General features: G+C 36.1%; 1 protein-coding gene, 1 long non-coding RNA gene and 1 pseudogene across 2 annotated transcripts in view; 1 reads left to right on the top strand and 2 right to left on the bottom strand.

Annotated features, from left to right (window-relative positions):
- LOC120598579 (uncharacterized) overlaps nt 1-13,328 on the bottom strand; it is a 106,937-nt gene that overhangs the window by 21,137 nt on the left and 72,472 nt on the right. The gene's annotated exons all lie outside the window — the stretch shown is intronic.
- Nucleotides 1-13,328, top strand: part of CYYR1 (cysteine and tyrosine rich 1) — a 93,031-nt gene that overhangs the window by 67,356 nt on the left and 12,347 nt on the right. The window lies entirely within an intron of this gene.
- On the bottom strand, nt 8,272-8,390 carry LOC120599001 (uncharacterized; annotated as a pseudogene).

Below are 13,328 nucleotides of genomic sequence, written 5' to 3'. Positions count from 1 at the left end.
AGAGAGAGAGACTGATTTAATTTGAATCTAATGTGAAATCGGAGTTGAAGATCACAGCCTTCACTCTGAGGTAAAATGGGATTGGCTCTTATATTATATACCAAATCAGGTGTACTATGGGCCCCATTCAGCTATACAACTCTGGGAGCCTAATGGGTACACACGATTCCTTGGAAGTTACCTCTGTCTTGGAATGTAGTAGGGACTACCGCTGGACTTTCATTTTGTTTCCTGAGTTGAAACCCTTTATGAAGTCTCATTCTGGTAACAAGATTCTTGCCCCCAAAACCGAAGCTCAGAGAGGTCAAGTCACAGAGCTCATCAGTGGTGGAAATTGGATTTAAACTTCGTCATGCTAAATCCACATCCCGTGCTCTGAAGCATGACACCCAGGCCTAGGATAGTTAGGCTATTCTACAGAAACAGATAAACTCTAAAATCTCAGTGGCTTACCCCAACACCATTTTATTTCTTGATCACATAAGCAGCTCAGCTGTGTGGCTGTCTCTCAGGCTGTGACTCAGTGACTCGATCTCTTTCCATATCGTAAGGTCGCCATCCCGGAATCCTTTGGTTTCAGTCTCAGAGATAGGCTAATATCGTAAAAGGAAGTGAGGAAAAAATATTGAGTCCTAGCTGATCTTGATAGGAAATGATGCATCACTTCTTTTAATATTCTGTTGGGAAGAATTAGTCGCATAGCCCCTCCCCTCCAAGATGCACGGGAAGCTGGGAAATAAGAGGAGCACACGGCACTCACTATCTCTGCCGCAATCCTGCTGCCAGCACTCACCTGCCTTAGATGAATCTGGGAAATTAAAGATTATTATCCCCCTAATCCCCTGCTGTTGTGTTCTTGTTGAATCTGCCTCTCTTTGCCCAATCTGCATAACTTTGATCAGAATCATCTTTAATCTATAGTGATGACCCATGTTGTAATTTGCTATTTTGCTATTCTGCTACACCGGCAATAATTACTTGAATAACTGCAGTTTGCCTTATTCTGCCAGGCCACACAGCTTGTATTAGCTAATTTTTTTTTCTTCCCAATAAGAGAATTGTCATTTCTCAATCCAGTCCTCCTGCTCTTTGCCTGTCCTAATTGATGGAACAGGATGAAGTGCGACTGACTTCTGAGACATACAAAAGAGACGAAACTGGTGTGGTACCACTCTAATGGTTCAAATCCAGCATCATTTCCTCCCTGTAACTTACATGGCAGTAAGAATGGCCTATTAGAATTTCAGAGCACATTATAATAGCTGCTCCTAAAAATGCACAAAATCAATCTGGTTTTCGAATCATTTATGCTCTTAAAAAATCACATAAGATATCTTCCAAACCAACTATTGTATCACAGTATAGCCATATTTGCCAAGATCTTTGAAACAAATCTATAATTTCCAAAGTAGACGTAATTAATTAAGAGCTGGCTAGATGATACGAATGAGTATATGCAGTTATAATTACCTAGCTCAAAATACCTGGATGATTATTATATCTCCACAGACTTGACATTGTTGCTTAAATTCATAATAAATGAGATAAGAATTATTGAACAAGATATCTCTTTCCTCCTCAGAATTGGAGGTGATGTTGGGGGAGAGATTTGTGGGAATGAATATAGCTTAAATTACAATTAGCCAATATTCAGAGAACTTTGTTCTTGTTGGACTGTTAATTAATTATCACACCGAAATTTAAAACTCTTCTAATCTTTTTTTATATCTTCATTAGGCTGAGATTTCCACTTCTGCTTTGCTTTCCTTTCTTGACCTGCAGCAGCTGTATTATTAGAGTGGAATTTCTGCTAATTAGTTGTGGTACTGAGGAGCTGGAAGGGACTGCGGGGATTCTCTGATCCAGTTAGATTTCAACTACACAACGACCGGGATCAGAAGATCAGACTGCATGAAGCAACCTAAGAATATCTCAAGGACTATTATTTTTAATTTATGTTTTACAGAGATTCAGGGACATTAGTTTCAGAGAAGGACAATTAAAAGTTCATTGATTATACAAATAAAGCAAACCTCCTATCTATGCGTGCTCATCATGCTAAAAGTTTATGTAATATAATATTACAGAGTACATAATGCTTTTGATAGACATATTCATTTTGTAAATAAAACATACTCAGTTGAAATCAGACCAATGAGCAACAACAGAACGCGAAGTTTATCTTCTGCCCTCTCTGTGTCATTCCTATAAAAGATCAGCACTTTCTCTCTGCAGAGGCCTCTTCTTTGGTAGAGACTGGAGATCTGGGGAGCTAAATCATACTGAAGTGTCATGCACTTACAGGGGATTGTCCCGTAGTGGAATAAGCTGCCTCCAGATTTAATGGCTTCTAAGTTCTGGAAGTGTCCAAAAGCTCTGAGTGACTGGCCATAGCATAGAGTTATAATAATCCATGTTTGAACTTGATGACCTTAAGGCACCACTGACTTCACCTTTTATGTTCTACTACTTGAACTCCCTCCTCCGCCTTTCTCCCTGCCCCACTGCCACAGTCAGGTTGCCTTTCACCATGTTTTCCCAAATAATTACAATGGCTTTTTAATAGGGCTGCCTGGGGACATTCTCCACCTTACTCTTAGACTGACCCATGCTTACAGTTTGTCACTTGTTTTCGATATCCTTTAATAAAACGGCCAACTTCTTTACAGATCAGCCCCCCAAGCCCCTTCTTTTTCTCCAGCTCACCTCTTTATTTTCTATTCTAGCAACATTTCCTGGTCCCTTAAACACATCATGATATATCACATTCCTGTGGAATTAATATGTTGTTCTTTTGATCTGAAATGTGCTTCTGCTCTAATCCCCTCGATTCTCTTTGATTAAATTTTAATCTTTCTTTAAGATTCAGAAGGGGTTACCGACTCAGGAAGCCATCTTCAAGCACCCCCAAATACACATATACTCTCACACCCTCTTTTACTCATACACACTCGCACATACCTTCTTTCTACTCACACACACCCAATCTATACTCACACACACACACACACACGCACACACACACACATGCCTGCACACATGCTAATACATTTCGATTAGGCGCTGTCCTCTGCTCTCATAGAACCTGGTCTCTGCTTCTCCCATTTGCACTTAAGGTCGTATGTTATAATTACGTGCATGTATATCTGTCTTCCTTGAATCTTCAACATCATATCTAGCCTAGAGAGGATGTCAAAAAAATGTATGATTCTCTCCAACCTTGCAATCAAGTGATTTTATTTTTGAAATAAGATCTTATTTTTGAAATAAGTGATTTTATTTTTAAAATAAGTGATTTGAAATAAGTGATTTGAAATAAGATTTTATTTTTGAAATAAGTGATTTTATTTTTGAAATAAGATCTGCTAGAGCAGATGGCCACTAGAAATCCTCAGAGCCCCACACCTGCAAATTTGCCTGAAGTTACCTGATTTCGTGGTACCACTTATATATTTAGGTGAAGAACAGAGATCTGAGATTTGGGGTCATTTGTCTCTATCTGTCCTTCATTCTTTATAATCCTAGCTCATATCTATAAACTCAGACTTGGATCTGGAATCCTAATAACGCCAACTATACAAAATTATAGTGTATATGAACGTCTGTATTGTGTTTGCAAATCCCCTGCTGCTCTTGAGTCACCCACCTGCATACCCCTCATGCCTTTACCCCTTGGTCACATAGTCAGGCCTGGAGACAAGCACTGACCTAAGCTGGGCCAATCGCCACATTCCTGGCCTTGGCTCAGTGGATTGAGCTAAAGGTGGGTCCTCAATCTAACTGGGCCAATGACATTCCTTCACTGGGATTGTACCTTCTGGAATGAGACATGGCTGAAATCGGTTTTTCTCTCATGGATAAATATAAGACAGAAAACTCAGAAAGTGTTTGGAGCTATGTAGAGGCAGCCATCTACAGTGAGAGAGAACGGCAGTGGTGCTATGATGAGGATGTTGCTTGTAGATGACTTTAAGCTGTCACTAGTATCATAATAACTATGCACAGTGCCAGGTGGGTACTAGACTAACAGGAGCTGTGGTGTGGGGAGAATCACTTCCTAAATTATATAAATGTCTCACCACTGTGCTGTACACCTGAAACTAATACAAAATAATATTGAATGTCAACACTAATTGAAAAGAAAATCACTAAAATGAGCATGAGGCCACGTCCTACTAGGAAATCAAAGTCTGACAGTTCCGATCAATAACATCAGGTGGGCACAGGTGAGGGTGTGAGCAAGGCCTCTGGAAGGATGTGATCAGGCAGCAGCATTTGGGTCTGGGAAGCCACAAGCTCGTGAGAATTGTATGCAGACAATAAATGTCAGAATCGAGCAAATCACTGGCAGGCCTAGAAGAGGAGACCTCCCTAGCAGATGGTGATCGATGACAGGCTTGTCTCAGCAGAGGATGGGGACTTGCCAAGGTCCAGGAAGAGGATCACAGTTGTTTGGGTGGGCAGGCCAGTTCGTAACGTCCAGTCTAGCAATTGGAAGGGCCGCAGGAGGAAACACTGGCTTAGACAGCGTGTGGGCTCACTGCCAGGGGTCCATTATGCCATCGTGGTCTGTTACCTGCTTCAGCAGTTAAATCAGAAAAGGCTACATGCTCCAACATCCACCGCAGTCCTATAGGAACTTTATTAAATTTTTAAATGTCTAAGCCTGAAGGGTAGCTGCTATTCTGTCAGGTCAACAACTGTGTGAGCCTCCATACTTATTTGAAACTCTCCACGCTAGAGTCAATGGGAAGGAAATCGGATTATGCTGAGGGCGCTGCATTTTCATAATCAAATTCAATCTCTGAAGTCTAATATGTTCTCAGGATTCAAATCTCAACAAATAGACTTTCAATAGAAATTCTATGGTCACTGTTACAAAAAACTGCTTTGTGATTTTTTTTTCTACTCAACATATGATAAAAAGGTACAGAAAGAAAAAAGAAGAAAGTCCTGTCTAAAGCAATCTTCATAAATCAGGGTAATTAACTCTGTGCAAAGTTTCAGCAAAGGTTACTTCATAAGACTGAACTGTGCCAAAGCCTTAAATGAGAGAATTATATCTAGAAGTAATTGGGAAATTTTTAGGTTTGGAAGGCAGAAGGCAGGGAAACCTCTGTGCAGAGGCTGTTTCTATTTAAATTTAGCTTATGACCGCATGTCTCATCTAGTCTTCATTTCAGCACATTTTTACGAACTGCATACTGTGCAGCCAGGGCTGTCACCTACATGGAAGACATTCTACACTCCTGCCTGTCACTTAGTCGTCCCCAGTTCAATCAGCCCTCAGGTCTCAGAGCTTCAATTTCCCAAACATTCCAGGAATCCTTTCTCTCCTCTGTTTCTCTGCTTCCCGACAAGACTTTGCTCATTTTCAGATGCCTGATGCTTCATAGAGTATCCGGCAGAGTGAAGAGACTCCATAAACATATGTCGGGAAGATGAGAGAACAAGAACAAGGCAGTCCGCGGCAGTATCAGCAGCTCTGGGGTGGACATTAGGACTGCTGAGCTCTATTCTTTATCAGGAAGATCTTTATTTTGGCCTCTCACAAAGTTGGTTTTCTTGCCTGTAAAATAAGTGGGTTGATTCTATTCAACAAAAGCATCCTCTGGGTCAAAAAACTGTATATGCAACTAAGAAATATTAAGAAATCATTAATACTCTATTACATTCATATTGTTGTTTTTAAAAAGAAGTGGTTCTCTTTTGTTGTATATGATCAAATTCTTTGTTTTTTCGTCTTACTCTTCTATGCCTGGAGATAATTGATCTTCACAATCACTCTTTTCTTACTATCCCATGAATGGCTCTAAAATCCTTGGAGGTGCCATGTATCACTCAATTTTGTATCTTGTCACCAAGAATAGTGTTTAGTACATGATAGATGTGCAATATATACTGTATTTCATGAATATTGCTATCTAGTGGCAGCTGTTTAGAATTACAGGCATAATAAAGACAAATAAATCAAACGCCTCTAGGCCATGCCTGTAAGCTGATTTAAGTCTGGGTCAATACTGCATTTCCAAATATTGCTGTTAAATAAACAATGAAATTGATCACATTTATGTATACTGCACAAAAAGGTTTTAGGAACTTTCGTAACTATGAATGACTGCATTTAGACTTTGACAGTGTTTTATACTGTGTTATGTCAGGTTATATGGGCAGCTAACAGGATAGTGACATTTGGAATCCACATGGTACACAGAACATATCAGGTAATATAATTCAGAGAATCTTCACTCAGATTCCCGTTTTCTTAAATAAAATATAAATATATTCATATATGTACACGTATACACGTATACATATATACACATATATATGTGTATATATACATACACACATACACACAGAGAGAGAGAGAGGAAGAGAGGGAGGAAGAGAAGAAAGAGGGAGTAAACTGCAAAACAACATTTAATTGCTATTATTATTATTACTCTTATTTTATTACATGTATTTGAACTGCATTGAACTCACTTTATAAATCTAATGTAGGAAATAGGCAATTGTTCAGAAAATTTGATCAGCGAAGATAAGTGCAAACCAACCAATTCTCAAAAGGTACTTTTTTCCTTGAATTATTCTTGCTTTCTTAATCAATCAAATCATTTGCTATTGAACTCCAGCGATGAAGTGTTATGTGCAGGTCAGCCTACTGTTCACGACACCTTCAAGACCATTTTTTATTTTCATTTCATATACTTCTGAGAAGTCTAGGCAATGTAGAGTTTTCTTGAAGGTCTCTCACTGAATCATAAAAATTTAATGACTTCAGATGGAAGATGAATGATCTCAACTTAATAGAAGTTGACTTACTGACTCTTCCACTGTGGTAGATACAGTTGTCCACCTCAGTATCTGTCCTCTACATTTGCCTTCATAAAAGAACCCTTGCTGGTTAATTGGGTACATGGAGTCTCATGCTTTTTTCAGAATACCTATACGTTCCTTAAAACTGCTGTTTCCACCTTAAATATTTCTTTTTGTTTACTCTGTGTGCTAATCTTGGCAAAGCAATTGTGTTAGGTAAGGTCACGTGGCATATCTCACACAAACACAAACACGTAAACTAAAATAACAGAGGTTTTAATGAAAAAAAGTTTAATAGTTTATTTCTCTCTCATGAAATCCAGAGTTGGACAACTCGGGGCTGATATAACATCTCCATATAGCTATCAGGGACATACACTCCATCAAACTCACACCTATCAGATCCCTAGGCAGACTGTCCTCACAGTCCAATGTGGGGGCTAGAGCTCAGCCATTACTCTCATATTTCAAAAAGTGGGAGAGAAGATGAAGAAGGGGAGGAAAGCCCATTTCAGCCATCTTTAAAGTTTTTTGAGTGATTTCACAAAATATATTTTACTTACAACTATTTTCTAGAACTTTATCCTATATATAAAGGATTTCTATATCCTTTATCATATATATATATATATATATATATAGAGAGAGAGAGAGAGAGAGAGAGAGAGAGAGAGAGAGAGATGATTTAGGAATATCTAGAAGATACAATATTTATTTCAGGTAGCCATGTACCCAATTAACCATCGAGAGTTCTTTTTATGAAGGAAAATGTAGAGGACAGATATTGAGGTAGACACCTGCCTCTACCACAGGGCAAGAGTCAGTAAATAAGGTAAATTTATTCATTTAGAGAAACATTAGTTTCTAATTTTATTATTCTGAGGATAACAGAGAAGTTACCTATAAAGCCCCAAGAAAAAGATTTGTTAAGAAGTGTTGTTAGAGACAAGGACTACTATTAAAAAAAAAAAAAAAGGGCAAAATAAACATCTTTGGCATATCTGAAATTTACAGGATGTTTTTGCAAGTAACATAGACTTAATGGAAAAATCACATGGATTGGTGTTTCTACCCTCCATTAACACTTTACACATGGAATTGTAATAATATTTAGTAATAATTTACTAATACTTGAAATTATAATTGTCTTATATGATATAGATGTATATGTAGCTAAATATAGATACATAGACACAGACATATGGGTACAGAAATAGATATAGATAGATGAGAGAGAGAGAGAGAAGAAGAAGAGAGAGAGAGATGGAGACAGAGACAGACAGAGACAGAGACAAAGACAGTTCTGGAGTCCTAATGTTATCAATAGAAGTTATAGAACCACATATCCTTAATACTGAAAACTGTACTCTCTTGGGTTTCTTTTTATATTCTTGCCATTCTTGAATGATTTATTAAAGCAATAGAATGAAAAAAATACATCATTTTTTTTAATGCCTACAGCAATTGATATTCCTACATGGTCTCCCATCCCAGTACTAATCAGGCCCGACCCTGCTTAGCTTTCGAGATCAGATGGGATCGGGTACATTCAGTATGGCATGGACGTAGACCCATCATTTTTAAAGTAAGCAAGTTAAATTACTAAATTATATACCATAAAATTGCCAATAAGTTTAGAAGAAAAGATTGGTTCTAAAAACTTAAGAACAAGAAAATATTACTTTTCAGTATTTTAATGCAGTAGCCAAAAGAACAAATTATTGAGAAAATAGAATAATCTGAAAAAAAAAATTTCCAACTTTTATTTTTCTCATGTGTGCATTTTACTTTCACCCCTATAGTTTGGAATGATTTTTTTTTCATTGCTTTCATTCATCACACATGAATTATTAAAAATAAATAGGATTATGCAATATTCTCTTTTTAGTAAAAAGATTAGAATGCTTTTCCTTCACTTTTATTTTTCATTACAATAGAAAATGAACTCATTTTAAGTTTATTCTTTTGAAATTGTGGTCATTTTTTCTTGAAAACATCTACAAATTTTAACTCTCATTTGTGGACTTCTTAAAATCTCAGTCCACGTAAAAAATTTCTCCTAATGGAAATATTCTATAATTTTGTTTACATCTTATATGGGCATCAAATATCTCTGTAACCTTTTTTTCCATTTTCTTGAGACTAAGGTTATTAAATTATAGCATAGGATATTTATAAGTCCTTTGTATTATACTGTTTTATAAAGTGCTTTTGTAAATTGGTCATGTCAGAAAAGAAGTATTCTTTTCATATCTACTATTTACCTTATACATTATTTAATAGTAAAACTATGTCGATATATTGTATATTGTATAGCAGTGCCAAGCTTAAAACTGTGTTGTAAATATTATTGTAACAATTGCAACATTATCAGAATCTTTTTTTTACTCATCAAAAACTATTTATGGAATGAAATATATTCTTTCTAAGTGTTATAAACCAGTTTCCTAGTATCATTAGAGCCACTATGAATACATTTAATATTTTGAATAAAAAGTCTCCTTTTGTTACAAACTTTCAATCCATAATTTTATTCAAAATTTTTTCATTAGCAGCAAGTGATCAATACCACCATGGAGCTAATCAATACACACTGATACTTATATTCATCTACAGAGATTTTTGGAGAACAGAAAAGGAAGTCTGTGAGGTGTTTTACCTCCTGACACCAACCAATTCTCATATTAACTAGGTGTCCTACAATCCAATTCAATTCTGACACTAACTGCCCGAAGTTAGTGTCAGACTCCAAAGGTTTAAGGAATCAGTCCCATAAGATTTCTCTCACTCCAGATAAAGGTCATAAGTATCATGTCCTCAAATTAGCTACACTTCCATCCAACTTGGCTACAAAGTCAAGGATGCCCACAACCTCTTCCTTTAGGTTTGATTAATTTCTAGAGCAGTTCTCAAGACTCAAGAAAACACTGTACTTACTAGGTCATCAGTCTATTATAAAGGCTACAACTCAGAAACAGTCAAATGGAAGAGATGCATAGAGCAAGGTATAGGGGCAGGGAACTGGAGCTTCCAGAGCTTCTATAACCAACCTCTTCAGGAGCTCCATCCTCCCAGCATCACAGTGTGTTCACCAACCCAGAAACTCTCTGAATCCCATCATGTAAAGGTTTTTATGGAGCTTTCCTTGGGTAGGCATGATTGATTAAATCATCGGCCATCGGTGATTAGCAATCTCCAATCCCTGCCCCCTTCCCCAGAGGTCAGAAGTGAGGCCGAAAGACTCAACCTTCTAATCATGCTTTGGTCTTTCTGATGACCAAAAAATATGCACACCTTGACATACATTCTTTCCAAAATAAATTTTCTAAATTTTTTTTAAGGTTTTTATGATGCTAGATTTCTCAATTTAGTAGCTCGTCTCTTTCCAATAGTTGACTAAACCAAATTATTTATATGTTTAGCTTGTTTACTGTTTCTCTGAATTAATAATAGTAATAAGGCTATAACTTTTATATTTACCATGTCTTAAATAACTAACTTACAATTGTTAATGGCTATCAAAGGATCAAGGACACCAAAATCATGATTTAATTGAAAAACCTAATTTAACATATTAGTCGCAACCTCACTGCTGGCCTCAAGAGCAAGCACTTTTGTTAGAGCTGCCAAGAAGAAAACAAAATGTGACTAATTTTCTATTTTCCTCTATTTAAAAAAGGATTAATGAATATAAATATATCCCTATTTGATATTAACAGTTTCTATAACACATATTTTGGAAATTATATGCCTGAATAATTGAGCTGTTGATTATTTCTGGATCATAAGCCCTTCAATTTAATCTTATTTAGACCTAAAAATTACAATAAAATGAAGTTTCTGGATCACTTTTAGTTTTCTTATTTCAAATTATTTTCCTTGATAAATCTTTTTTCTTGGAAAAAAAAACTTATTAAACTGCTAGACTCTGCCCTTATGTCTCATATTCTGCTTTTACAATTTACAATTTACTAACAAAGTTAAAATGCATGTAGGCATCTATTGGAATATTATCAATATTATTCTGTTTTTTATGGGGGTGAGAAAGGTCATAGAGAGAAAAATCTCTTCTGAAAAGTACAAATACAGGTTCACAATTCATTGGCTGAAATTCTGAAATCCTCAAAAAGTTTAGGAAAGTGAAAGGTTTTATATAACTCGATTGGCGGTAAGACTGGACTCGAACAAATCTGGGGCTTTATTTAATATCTAAATAATTCACAAATGTTAATATTCCCACCTTTACTGCAGAAATGTAAATGCATTATGTTCAGGATGCTGGTCCTGGGCATATCATATAATATAGAGTGTATGTACTGTTTTCTCTTTCCAAAACCTGAAAATTCCTGATTTATGAGACACGTCTAGACACAGTGGTTTGGGATGAGAGATTATGAACCTGTCCTAGAAAAGTGTAGGATGGATGCTCATATCACACTAAGAACAATAACTTATCTTGCAAGTGAGCCAGGAGCACAGATATTTTATGCCATGAAATTTGGAAGGAGAGTCAGTTAAACACCAAACTGACCTCTGTTTCATTAAGAAAACTGAGTGGAGGGGTGAGGGTTAGCAATTACAGTTGGAACCCAGGCAGTCTGGCTTCCAAAGTCATGCTTTTAAACCACGAAGATTTTTTTTTTTTTTAATTTTTAAAGGTTTATCCTGAAAGCCTCCACCATCACAGTAGAGTGAGACTGAGTCTCTGAGCTGAAAGCATGAGAATTTTGTGAAAGTTCATACTCTTATGGGTAAAACCCCAGGCTCTGGGAAACTTGCAGTCCAGCTCATACTCGCAAGTATGAAATTGGAGGATACTTTTAAAGAGGAAAATGAACAGCCCCAAAGAAAAAACCTATGGGAACTGACCTCAAGTGAATTCACCTGTCCAATGCTGGTCTTGTACACTGAACTTCCAAGCAGATATTTAGTATTGTCTTTTTTAATAGGAAGAGATTCAGGGATCACTAGATATTTAAATATACATATATCAAAAATAAAACAGATAAAAAAAATTAAATAGAAAGGAACCTAGACAAGACAAAGGAAATACAAAGAGTAGAGAAAATCTCAAATAATATATCATTGGAATCTTCAGAGATTAAGGAAGAAAATTACATCCTTGAAAGCAAAACAGGACAGTTTAAAAAGGAGTGTTGCAATAGAGTATAAGATAAAGCTTCTGGAAATTAAAAATATGATAGCTGAAATTTAAAAGTTCAATAAAACTTTGGAAGATGAAGTCAGTGAAATTCCCCAGAAAGCAGTTCAAGTAAACAGAGATGAGAAAAGTTAAAGAATTTATCCAGAAAGTTCAAAGGCTTATTTCAGAATAAGCTTTTAGAAAGAGAAACAGAAAATGGTGGAAAGGAAATTATCAATTTATGGAATGGTTTCAAGAACAGAAGAACGTGAGTCTCACACATGAAATATCCCAAGGACCTGGCAAAATAATTTTTTTTTAATCCAAGTACATTACAGAATTTCAGAAGACTAAGAGTAAAAAAGAAAATACTAACTTCAGAAAGAAAAAAAAGAAAACAGCATCACACAAAGGAAAGTAATTAGAGTGATATATGATTCCTCTACAGCAATACCAAATTCTAGAAGACAATTAACAATGCCTTCATGTTTCTGAGAAATAACATCTTAGAATCCATACCCAGCCAAATGTGGATAGCATTAAGTCATTTTCAGGCATGCGAGGACTCTGAAACATTTACTTGCCTTGAACCTTTCTTTAAGAAGTCATTCGTGGATGTGCTTCAACAAACAGGGCAGTTCACCAAGAAAGAGAAAGAATAGGTTGCAGAAACTAGACACCCACAGACCACTAAACAGGTCTAGAAACAGTTCCAGATTCAAAAAGAACCACTGGAGTTGGCAGGCTATAAGGGAAATCACCATGGAGACAAAACAGAATTGATAACGTGATTGTTACTGTGTTTAAGTGTTTAAAAATAACTGGTAATTTTTTGAAAGATTTCTAAGAATTAGGGAGGGGATGAGAAGCTATAGGTACATGAGAAAATAGGAACTCGTGGAAATGCCTTTAAAAATAACTATAAGATGATCATGATATGTTGCTTGCTCAGCAGTATGTAATGGCACGGTAATATAAATACTAATGACTGATTTAATGAAGGATAAAATTTGTCTGAGGGATCTACATTCCTAAAAACTGTAAGATGAGCCAATTACAATATGTAAAATTAAAAATTTTTAAATAAAGAAATGTAATAATATTATTGAGAAATAGGAAGAACGGTACTAAAAATGTCCAAAAGAGTTGAAAATGGTTGCTTCTGGGGAGTACACAAGTTAAAATTTTATTTTCCCATTCTACAAGATAATCGCTATCTATACATTCCAAAATTTGGTGTATACAAATACAATTTACCTCACTGCAATTATCTGTTAATACTGGTGCTATTGTGTTAATGCATGCCTTTTCATTTGTAGTATTATTAAGTTAACCATGTATCATGAACATCTCAATCCTTGTGGAC

The sequence above is a fragment of the Pteropus medius genome, unplaced genomic scaffold, assembly GCF_902729225.1.
Source record: "Pteropus medius unplaced genomic scaffold, Ma_sr-lr_union100, whole genome shotgun sequence".
NCBI lineage: Eukaryota > Metazoa > Chordata > Mammalia > Chiroptera > Pteropodidae > Pteropus > Pteropus medius.
This window is presented reverse-complemented; position numbering and strand designations above follow the sequence as displayed.